This window comes from Chelon labrosus (assembly GCF_963514085.1).
Source record: "Chelon labrosus genome assembly, chromosome: 23".
Classification (NCBI taxonomy): Eukaryota; Metazoa; Chordata; class Actinopteri; order Mugiliformes; family Mugilidae; genus Chelon; species Chelon labrosus.
This window is the reverse complement of record NC_140356.1, coordinates 18528290-18541011: the sequence shown is the minus strand read 5'-3', so window position 1 is coordinate 18541011 and position 12722 is coordinate 18528290.

Sequence of the window (12722 nt, the reverse complement as noted above, 5' to 3'; positions counted from 1 at the left end):
TCCTAAACTTGCATCCTCTTCCTTTTTTTTACATTTTTTTCTTGTGCTCAAAATATTTCAACACTTTCCTCTGCAAATATCTAGAAATGTGATGAAGACGAATTATTATTCAAAAATATCAAGTTGAATAGCTCTGCGACCTGCTCGAATTTGACGCCGTGGAGCTTTTGCCTCAATTAAAAGGGGCCGAGGGATCCAAACAAACCCTTAATGGTAAGAACGTAAGGGTTCTGATTGCTTGTCGCATGTTCTGCATCTCAGACTAATCTGTAGGTTTTTCTGTTTGTACCATGCTATTTTCTCACTTTGTCTCTTAGCAACGGGCACTTTGTCAGCCGCGTCGGAGCTCTTTTCCGTCTGAGGTGTTACGACAAGGTGTGGGCAGCCAACACGTCTTCAAACCGAGTAAGTTTGATCTCGGAGGTTTTAATCCTCATTAGAGATGAAAAACAGGCTAAGCAACACTTACTGCCAACTTCACCACCAACTGACACGTAGTCAGACATGATTGCGAGTCTCAGAAGTTTCCGAGTAAATGCTCCCGTCATTGTTTGTAACCAATGTGCACTTATTTCTAGAAACGTCACTCGAGGTGAATTATAGTGTATTCTACCCTTGTAATTAATGTTATAGGATCCAAAGTAACAGTTAATGCTGTCTACCAGAGCGCCGTGTCTGCGACCCCTGTGAAACCTTTGCTGCAACACAGCAAGTAATGAATCTCTGCCCTTAGAAACTGCAATAAAGCAACTGCAAAGACGAAACCAGCCATGAGTCGCTGCATCCATTTCTAGTCCTCAGATATCTTTTTTTCTTTCTACAACGTGGAGATGATTTACTGACTTCCCTATGGAGGAAGAGAAACAGAAATATCAACTTCTGGAGACGACTTCTCGGTGAAAGACGAAGAAAAAACCTCAGACGACAACAACAACAACTCAAGGACGGTTTAGCGGGTACGGTGTTTGTATGAAAGCATGTATAGGTGGCTTTTGATTTATATCGCTCTTATATAGCTCTTGAGCCACTCGCTCCCCTCTGTGCGGCACCCGTCTTTTGTCGTACAGCCCTCGCCGCGTGCATTAGCATCATTGCACCACTTTGTAGTCTTTGTTTCCGAACGGCGTCGCACACGACGAACAGAAGCCGAGATGAAAAGAGAGTTGCAACTTCTTTTCTTCCACTCTTTTACTTTAATTATTTGCTGAGTACATGCCGGTGGAAACGCGTAAGACACGCCTGTTATGCATTTGTCTTGCAAGCGTTGCAATGCTGCAGAAGCTCTTTTTAAACTTCATAAAACACCCCTTAAAAGTCTGCGCACAAATATATCAAAGAAATGTCACGCTTAACATTTCGCACCGTGAGCATGCTAATTAAACAAAAAAAGAAGAAACCTCAGTTAAATTAATTGACTTGAAGCGTTGTTGAAAAAGCCTCACCTCCACACACCTTCACTTTTCTACTCCATAAAATGCTTACTTCAGGCAAACGGACGGACGTGCACCTTTTTCTGTCACATTTCAGTCCGTTCAGACAAGAGAAGTTCACTGAGAATTTCGTTTGACAGTTGGACCGCGGCAGAACTGGTGTGAGGAGGAGGAGGAGGAGAAAGAGGAGGAGAGACGGGCATCTGACATGTGGTGACGGACCGAGCTCCAGGAAAGAGAGAGGGAAGGTGGGGAAGGGATGAAGGGTGAAGGGACGAGGAGGCAGAGAGGCAGATGGAGACTCGGCTCTCGTACTCTCTCTCGCTCTCTTTCTCTCCCTGGGGAGACAAAGAGCCGATTTGAGATCTGAGCCACAAAGAGAAAAAACGCTGGAAATACGACAGAGGGAGAGGCCGTATGAAGAAATGCTAAAAGTGACAAAGATTAAAAAAACAAAAAACAAAGTTGTCCCTAAAAGAGCTCACTTCTTCTTTCTTCTCAGTGATCAGCGTCTTCAGACTCATACTTTTTCACGCTGAATGCGACAATAAACCTTGGCCACTAAGAAGGTTTGTGATTGCTGTATAGAGAATAATTCAAGTTTATTTTTTCTGCCTCTGACCTAAGTTAATTTGTTTGTTTCTGTTTGATGGAGAGGAAATGTTATTTTATACTATCTTGATAATTAATAAGTCATTAAGCTCAATGCTTTATCAGAAAAAAACACATTTTTTGTGATTAAGATTAGGTTTTAAGGTTGAGAGAAGAAAAAAAACCCCACTGTATTCCAGCATCACAACCTCAAAGCCATCCGTCAAACGTGGAGGGGTGGAGCCGTTTAGCCGCATGTGGACCAGGACGGCTTGTTATCACTGACAAGCCAATGATTTGTGAATTATAGCAGCAAATTCTGCAAGAAATTGGGTCATGCAGCAAGACGACAAAAGTTTTTACAAATAGAATGGTTAATGAAGAACATAATAAATGTTTTGGAACGGCCAAGTCAAAGTCCTGACCTTAATCCAATAGAAATGTTGTGGAAGGACCTTAAGCAAGCAGTTCATTTGAGGAAACCCACCAACATCTCAGAACTGAAGTGGTTCTGTTTTGAGGAATGGGCTAAAATTCCTCCAAGCTGCTGTAGACGACAGATCGGCAGTTACCGGAAATGTTTAGTAGCTGCAAAAGGGGAGTATAGTTTAATATATTAGTATAATAGTATAATATTTCTTTTTCATTTGTTTGATTGGGCTGTCTTTGTCCACTTTTGGGAATCCGCTGATATTCTGAGTCACTCTTATGCAGAAATGTAGAAAATTCTGAGGGGTTTAAACTGTGTTAAGCGGTTATTTTTGACAAAATTTTCTTGAAGCATTCATTGTCTCCAGAAGATAAACTTGGTGATAGCATTTTTAGGCCAAACGGCTTAGACATTTAGTTCAAAGCATCGGAGTGCGGTCTCATGGAGCTGCTAACAGTGCTGCAGACTCTCAGCCTTATTAGCCTCAAAGACTGAATAAGTCCCTTTAAGATCACTTTATCACTTTGGACTTCTGTACATTGTACTGGAATCAGAGGAGAGTTTAACGCATGAAAACGCAAAGTAAGGACGCGCCTGGCAAAGGAGGCGAGCGAAGTGAGAAAAGATGAAGGGGAAATTATGAGGGTAAGAAGGGACAAGTGGAGAGAAGACAAAAAGAAAGCGAGAAGAAAGAAAGAAAGAAAACACAAAGCAAAGCCAGAGAAGAGAAGAGTAGAGCGCAGGCTTCCACTGAATGGTAATTAAAGGGGAAAATGTCATTAATTAGCAAACAGGCCAGCTGTGGCGCTCTTTAAAGCTCTGCTTCCTAACATTAAATATAGATTACAGGACATGCAGAACACACACACACACACACTCACACACACACAGGCAGAGACAAAATAACAGTGATGCACAGATCTAATTAGTGGGATTGATTTTCTCTAACCCCAGTGGAGAGACAGCAATAGGAGAGCGAGATTCTCCAAATGCCACTCCTCTGCAGGAATCCTCTCGCTCGGGGGGTACGAAATGAAAGACAAACTGACGGAAAGAGAAAGAAATGGGAGAGTGGTGGGCGAGGAAAGCAGAAATAAAAAAAAAAATAAGAAGACGGGCAGGCAGCTGCTTTAGATCACATGGGCGCTTTACGCAACGACCGGACCTTTAGGCCTACACGTGCAAAAAAACGAAGGCGTAGACGTGAACGACGTGAATTTTTCCGCCAAACGAGATGCGTGAAAATCTACAAGCCCAGGAATACTCATCCGTTTGTTCTTTTAATAAGTTACTGTATACGATCTGCAGAAACGGCAACGGCAGTGTTTACAATGAGAACTTTCTCATCCGAGTCAGCCTCCCCCACACCTCCGCCGCCGCCGCTCCCCCCCAGACACCCCCTCGCCGCTCGCGAAATTACAGTTGTTCTCTGACAATACAATGAGATGCTACAACGCGCCCCTGCCGCACAACAACCTGCTGAAAATAGCCTGCTATTTACATGAGTATTAATAGTATTCCCACTGCTCTCGTGCAGATGAAGGGCATTTGTTTGAATTATTGTTGGTGAGGGCTTACGCTGGTTCTGCTTAGATGCTTGTTAAATAAACCCGATCTCTGTGCTAACTGCTGACACTGTGCGTATGGTCAAACAAACACACGCTGTGGCCATTTTTTTTATTATTTATTCATTTATTTGTGCTCAAAATTGGGCTGATTCTTACAAGCCAGCCGTGTCTGACTTGTGTGCACGCGAGGGTCTCATCAGTCCATTCGAACTGTCCCCTCGGATGTCCGTCAGTCATCAAATGCGGAGTGACACGAAGAACATGGGAGACGGAAAGCAGGCGCCGAGACACATGCTAACTAGCGTCAACACACATTTTTAGGAGCGGCTATGACACTGAGCTTTACAGCCTCGCAGCGTCGTCTAGTTTTAGCTTGTCCGGCTGTATTTTCAGTTCCTTGTCGCATTAACCTTCTAAGAAAGTCTGTCGTTTTTTCACCCATATGGGATGTAGAAAGCTCACAAGCAACATTTGCTCAATGGATCATACCTTTGCACACCAAGGGGCATTCAATCCTAACCCAAATGAAGCGTCCAAATATCAAACAGTCCAGTGCTGTCTTGGACATTTAGCAAGAAAAAAACATTCACAGTCAAGAGTGTTAGCCCTGTCTTGACTTTACGACGCACATCGGACAAGTGCCCCATCCTTGATTCCAACGGAATCTACTGGATTCTGTTTTAATGGTACATCACATCACAACAGTTTCTTTTCTCGTCAAACTGCACCGAGAAAGGAGAGGATATTTCACACACAATGTTTCAGAAGCTCCGGGTTAAAGTAAAGATACACACAAATAAGCCGCAACCTCCGAATCACACACTGCAGCTCGGAAACCAGACAGACGCACGCTGTGGGCATTTAAGGTGAAGCATAAAGTAAGTTTTGCAAGGCGCCGCAGGACATAAATAAAGATCAATCCCCGTAGACGGCGGATGTGAAGGAGTGCAGAATAAAACTTATTCTTCCCTCAGCTAGTGTATGCGTTCATTCCCAGGGACTCTTATTGATATTTCTTGGGTACATGCTATTTTTTTTTTCTTTTTTTTTTTTCATTACCCTACTCAAGCCAGGTGATTGTATGCAAGCGCTCCGGTATCTGGGAGAGTGTGAGAGAGTGCTGGCGGTTGCGCTGTAGCTCCCAGGCTAACAGAGTCTGGTGCACTGTGGGAAAACAGGAGGCTTTTGTCTTCTTTCATGGTTTACAGCACTCTCTCGCTGCTCTATCGATCCTTCCCTCCATCTCTCTCCCACACACTTGGCCCCAGCCCCATACCAACACGGCAATGTGTGTCGAGTGTGTGGGAGTGCTACGACTCGGCTTGTCCAGCTCTTGCATGTTTGCTGCCATTTTACCGCGCAGAAAGTTTTCCGTACAGCCGAGCTGCACTCGGCAGAGGGAACCGAACTTTTAAAATCTCCTAATTTAGCTCTAGTATCTCAAAATCAGTGTTAATTTACAGTTCATACAGGAAATGTTGGGCAGCACAGTGGTGTGGTGGTTAGCACTGATTCCTCACAGCAGGTGAGGGTTCTGGGTTAGAATCCAGGCCGACTTGGGCCTTTCTGTGTGGAGTTTGCATGTTCTCCATGTGTCTGCATGGGTTCTCTATGGGTACTCTGGCTTCCTCCCACCATCCAAAGACATGATCGTTCCAGGCCTACCTCCAGTCAGCCTGGATTCGGACCCAGAACCTTCTTGCTGTGAGGCATCAGTACTCGTCAGGTTCATTGGTGATTCTAACCTTTCCGTAGGCGTGATTGGTTGTCTGTATCTCTGTGATAGCTGTGATAGATTGGACACTTTTCCAGGGTGTACCCCACCTCTCGCCCAATGACCTCTGGGATAGGCTTCAGCCCCCCCCGGTTACAGACGGTGAATGACTGAATGAACGGGAAATGTTTGGCCTGACGGAAGCGACTACGGGGTCCAAAGAATCAGTGGGTGTCCCCTTGTTCTTGACTTCGATTAGTCACCAGCACCATTAGGCTTTTAGCATTCTGGAGCATGAACGTGCACAGAATACGTCCTGCCAGTCCATTTATTCATTTGGTAGCAAACAATCAAAGAGCCAGAAAAATAAGAGGAGAGAGAGCGCAACGTCCTTGGCAGGCACTACAAATCTAACGGCGCACAAGATTATTAAACAAACAACAACAACTGGAAATCTACAAGCGTCCGTGCAGAATGGAACACGTGCATGTGAGCCGGAACTCCGGAAAAACATCTGGTATTTTCTTTTAGCGACAGCCAAAATGAGAAGCTAGTTCGCGCTGGAAATGTTCAACTATTTAACCCGCCTCTCTCCACTAAGCGGCACTCGGAGGCGTGAGACCTTTCCAGCGCGGTGGGGTCAATTCTTGCATCTGAAAATACACGAATGCTATGCTACTAGAGCTCCAGATAGAGGGGAATGCAAATATTAATCACTGAATTCAGGATTATGGAAACATGAATGTGTAATTTAATGGTGTTTTCTTTCTCAGCTATTTGGCTTTCATTGTAGAAATGCGAAAAAAAAAAAGCGTGTTGTCCTCTACTACTGTACAGTGTGTTTCTGTGCATACATATAAAACCCAAATCTGCAGCGAAGATCAGGGAGAAAGAAATCATTTCCAATTTCGCTACTGCAAAAATGAAACATAATAATCATAACAGTATGTAGTGAGCCGCTTTGAAATTGTAAAGCAGTGAGCTTTCCCATATGCCTGATTTCAAATAAATGGTAAAAAAAAAAAAAATCTGGGTGGAATTTATCCCATCAAAACTTGGCAGTGCATTTTCATAGTTAATTAGTAAACTACATAATCGGTCCTTTTCTTGTTGACTGCTGTTTTATAGAGCCATGCGCCTGGCCCCAAACCACGAGAAACATTTTAATAAAGAAGGAACTTATCTCCGACTAGCCTACTTCATCTGGAAACAAACTGAAACAGAAATCATAATTAGAAATAGAAATTACCATAAAGCCAGATGAAGTTTGGTTTTATGTTTGCAGCTGGTTCACACGAGGTGAGGAAATTAAGCAACACACACTCTCGGCCTCGTTCGGTGCCTTAAACGCACACACATCCACACAAACACGGCAAAAAAAAAAAACTGATCTTCCCGCGCTTGATGTAGGAATTGACGTTTTTCCCCGAGACCCTTTCTCTAATCTGGCTGATTTGATAAGAAATCTCATTCCCCCTCGCGAGGCCACGCTGAGGGACCATCCGACAGATCTGACTCCACTTCACACTGCCCTGTCAATGCTATCTCCCATTGCTCATGGCAACCAGACAGGAAATAGAGCTTGGACCACTGTGGGAGGGAGGGAGGGAGGGAGGGAGAGAGTGCAGTGCTGTGCTGTACGTTAGCCATCGCCGCCCCCCCTCCGGGAACCTCTCTGGGACCCTCTCTGGGAAGGGGGTCTGCGAGACCCCGAGCCGATCGATTCTTATCGACAAAGGCGGTAATTACATTTCATTAGCTTTCAGCGCTAATCCACACGGCCCTGCTGGGGATACGGAGCGAGAGACAAAGAGAATGAGAGACAGAAGGTAAAGGAATAGCAGAGAGCCGAAGATACCATAAAGCGTGATTGATGGTTGTTTGTTTCGAGATGGTTTAAGATGCTCATGCAATTAAAAGTGGTAATTTGGGGAAGGGACTGCTCTTGGATAAAAGTAGGGAGAGGAATCTACCTGCTTCGGTGTGTCTTCAGTGCTAAAACCATGCCGGCTGGCCATGTGGCATGTGAAGCTATTTATGTTGTTCATTAATAAAACTTTACGTTACCGCCACTTTTTAAAACCCGATGTTTGTGCTCTTCATTGTTTAGACCATGGAGATTTGCAAATATTTTAAGGAGGAAACGATTGGAGATGTAATGTGAACTAGCTTAACTCTGTAAGCGCTAGCTAGCTAAGTTAGATTGAAAGTCAACGGCTTGCTATAAATGATGATTGGCTGATACTTTATTTAATCTTACATTCATTTGTCCATAGAACGCCACGTCTCAACAGCTTATGTGTAGTATTTTTGTAGATGAACTGATGAACTGCACAGGCTGCTGCTATTTGCCGCAAAATCCAATATCAGCGCTAATACGGTAATTTAAAGACCGAAAGAACTGATAAAAGCGCACAATCTCATTGTACGTGCAGACAAACAATGGAACCAATCAATAAGGCAATGCCATGAGGTCCGGAGGGTGCCAGATAGTTAATAGTGGCTGACTGTATTCATAGACTTGTCCCTGGAAAGCTAAATGGACAAAATTCCCTGTACGGGCAACCACAACAGCTTTTGTGAATTGTTGGTCGTCAAATGGTCCAAAACCTGGATCGTAAAAGTTTTTAAAACCAAGGGAGAACAAAACAACTCGGCCAAATCAACATGTTGAAGATCTGGTCCACCCTTAAATTTGGACATTCAAGAGTCTGCTTGAGCAGCTCTGAAACTGATCTGGACGGGAGTCAAACTCGAAAGTCTATTTTTAAATCGTCTGTTCTTGGCGTGGTGGTCACAATGTCCTCTGTCTGTGCAACCATCTGCCTCGGCCTGCTGGTTTTAAAATCCATTAGACAGTTAAAGGTTCCCGGCCAATGGTGCCGCGGAAGACAGCTTAACTCAACTGCACTTAACCCTTGGACCAAAGATTCAACCATACTGAATTAAATACTAATTCATCTTCTTTTTCCTGACTCCTTTCCATACTCCCTCCTCCTCCTCCTCCTCCTCTTTTCTCTTATCCTCTCCTCTCCACTTTTTCTCAACCCCCGAGGAGCATGTCAAAATGTTAATTTGCCTTAAATTACTTGCCATTACAGCGCAGATATGGGCAGTGAGGAAGAAAAGAGTTATTTCTCGGTAAAGGTGAAGCAGTGAAAGAGCTTTAAGTGATTTCCCTTCCCTGCTGTATCCTCCTAGATAAAGCTTGTTTTCCTTCCCGCATCTGTTTAAAAGACAAAATTTGGTATCACTTTGCTTATTAGCGGGAGGCTATGCGAGAAGCTCCGAATCGCCACGTCTTTAATTAACATGCCTGACCACTTACGCCGAGCTGTGGGAATGAATTCATTCATCAGACCAACAAAGAATTTGTGATCTTTGAGCAGCCAGAGTCACGACAAACACTCAAGGCTGTGGCTTTTCTTTGGAGCACAATTTTAAAGCAATTAATGTTGCTCCGCGGAAGGACAATAACTGACATTTCCTGTTGGTCAAAGTTGAACTCCTCAGCTTGTTGACATGTGCATGTATTAGCCTTAAAGATATTCACTGAGACCAAAATTAATTATCTCGAATAATCCTCTCAAAATTATGGACTATATTTTGAATTCCCAGATCAATTTTCTCTCTCGGAGCATACATAATGCAAAATATTAGTGTTAATGGACATGTACCCCAAAAAAAGAAAGATCATGTGAAATCAAGATATACCCAGTGCAGGTTTTGAGGCAGAAAATAAAAATAGTAATTTAAAAACCCTCTGCGATAAACATCAAGCTTTGGTGACGGATGTAAAAAGCAAGGTGTGAAGGGTTTTGCTAGACTCGCTCTTATACTTGCAGAATCTTAGCAGCGGATAACACCAATCTCTCCACCGATAGCGGCGTCAATAGAGCTGGATGTAATACAACCACAGCACACGTTGGTCCCATAAATCACCGAGTTCATAACGAATCATTTCTTCTCTAAATCTTGTGGCTGTCTTGGAACTTACCGTGTTGCTTTTGCTATTGCTACTGCTAGACCTTTGGTTTAGGCTCACTGTGTGGAGGAAAACTGCATTTTAAGGAATGTCAAATCGCCAAGCAAATAATGTGAACTGATGACTGTGCAATATTGCACAGTTTTTGATGTTGCTGTGGCCTTGTGGCTAAAAGATACGGAAACACGATCACAGTATCAAAGACCTGCCAGCAATGAAGACCGACTGTGACGCCACCTCATGCCACTTGTGTCTAGATCGAAAATTTGCACTTGAATGCATCACAAAGACGACATCCAAAGACAATGTAGGAAATAACTCTTCATACCAGCCGGTGACACTAGTCTGTTTACGTCATTAGGTCATATGGCTGCTATTACTGTACCTTGGAAGGAAGCTGGAAACTGTCGTACAGAGCTGGTTTCTCCCGAATCATGCTAATCAGATCAACAACATGTCAACATGCTGAAAAGGCAAAAAGGCATTGCCAAAACTAGGGCCACAGATTCAAACGATCAACATGATGTGTCCTGGCCTGTATACAAGTGATGGGACAACTAAAGCTTGGTATACAGTCCTGCAACTGGTTCACGATGAGCTTACGCCATAGTGGGCTACACCACTGAAAGCATTTATACCTATGAGCTGAATGTGTCGACATCGTTCTGGGATTACAGCATTGAAAAGTTGAGCGAGTTTAGTCTATGAGTTTGTACTTCACACAATAACAAGTGGAACTGGGTGCCTCACGTTGGACAACAACAGTTATTATTGAGAAGACTAGCGAGTAGCTGGGGTGGAGGATGGTGAACAAGGGAGAATTCTGTGTGCTCGTCCGGCCGCCGAGACACGTGAACACTGCAGACCAATCACAGCTGCTGCAGCTTCCATCGTTTGCAAAGTTATTTCTAGGTAGGTAACTAATCCGCACTTATGTAGCACTTTCCTACCTTAGTGGCTCTCAAAACACTTTATAATGCTTCTTATTCCCCCTCTCACACATGCATTTGAACATTTGAATACCAGTGGTGGGACCTCTTGAACCCCTGGGTTTACTGTCTTGCCCAAGGACACTTGGGTGAACTCTGCACATAGTGGACGACACTTTCCACTACCTGGATCACAGTCGCTTTCAAAATCACCACCGGATCCCTTTCATTTTAACTTTTGATTTTCAGTGTGCCACTTAAATCTTGACGAACTTTAAAGCGGCTGTAAATCCAGTCCTTACATATAAGAATTTAATTAAAAAAAAAATGTAGAATTCAATGTTTAAAAAAATTCCACATGTAAATAGCTTTTGCAAAGAAAATCCATGAGTTCATGTGAGAAAGTGAAGCATAGATGAGGCTGAGAAAGGAATAAAAGGGTAAACTTTGTGTGACTTATGTGAGAGAGCCTGACTGATATGTGATGAGAATTACTCACCTCTCTGAGTGAATGTGCGTCACTGCCAGGCTGCGCTTGGCTGTGGATGTGGATGTGCTTACAGTACGCGCCTCACCTGTCTGCTCACCTAAACTGCTTTTAATGTGAGACGCGGTTTCGCACATCGTCGTCCCAGGTGGGAGGCGCCTGCTGAAGCGTTTGGCGGAAAGTGGGAGGGGTGGGTGGTTGGCGGCTGCGGGGGGTCGAGGGAGAGTGGCAGATCCGGCGGGGGCGGAGGCTAGCGCATCGGAACGGGGGCCCCTGCCGTCCAATCGCCTTCTCGAGACGGGAGTGTGGGAGGATAATTACAAGTATTTCTGTCAGAGGCGTCACGTTTCCATTGATGCACTGGGGTGAAACCAGGAGCGATGCAAGGAGGCGAGTGGGCGAAGCAGAAAGACAGGAGAGACATGAGAGGTTGGATTACCTAGAGCAATTAATTAAAGTCTGTTTTTGTCCTTTTTTGTTCTTGCATTATTCGCAGACGGTTGATTACTTTATATAATTACAGAAAAAAATGACTAGTCTCTTTCTTCTCAATTTCCGGTATGTGATATATAAGAAGGATGAAACGAAAAGTTTAAATTAGTGCTTTAATTTCACAAAAACGAAGCAGGAAGAAGAAGAAATCAGTCCGGCTTTTGTTGCTACGAACAAAGAATTTCAAAAGTGCAGAAGCTTCGGATGGCTGGTCTGTATTAATGGAGTTCAACACTCCACCAACACTGGCACTCGTACGTGTGGGTGCTGATGGTTTAGCATGAAAGAGCCCTGAAATAGCCGCGCTAAGCTAACGGTGTCACTCTCCCACACAGGCGAGCCACTAGACTCCATCAGTGTTACTACTTATCATGATTAGACCGACGCACGCCATTACCGCGCAGACGGGGTTTTATTTCCGTCGAGAGTTGGGAAAAAAAGGAAAAGAAAAAGGCAACCACCACGCATCATCAATGGCACACAAGGATGTGTTACTACATAACGAACCATTGACAAAATACTTAAAACAATGCAGGAGAAGACAACATGAAAACAAAGAGGACACATGGAAGAATTTGATCTTTTAGGGGATTGTTTAGCTGTTTAGCACAAAACTTTCCTTTCTCATAGCACCACTTTCACCCAAAGAAGGCAGCTTTGGTCGCCAAAAACTCTAAAAATCAACTACACACTACCTGCTCAGGCCCAAGTAGCTGACAAAAGCATAGCAACTAGCTGGTGGACTCAGTGGAGATAGATATTTCTGCTGTCGGGAGTTGGTGGAGACCAAAATCGGAGCTAAAAGTAGTAGGGGAATCTCAGACATAAAACCCCAAATCATTGATATTTTTTGGCTTTGTGACTATTGACTGTCTAAATGAACAAGACATAAAGAAATGCCATACAAACGGGTGACAATATACAGATCAGCCACAACATTATGACCACTGACAAGCGAAGTAAATAACATCTTGTGACAATTCAAAGATCTGCTGGGAAACGTCTGGACCTGGCATTCATTGGTGTGGATGTTACTTAGACATGTAGCACCCACCTAGACCAGACCATGTATCCCCCCACCCCATAGCAATGACAC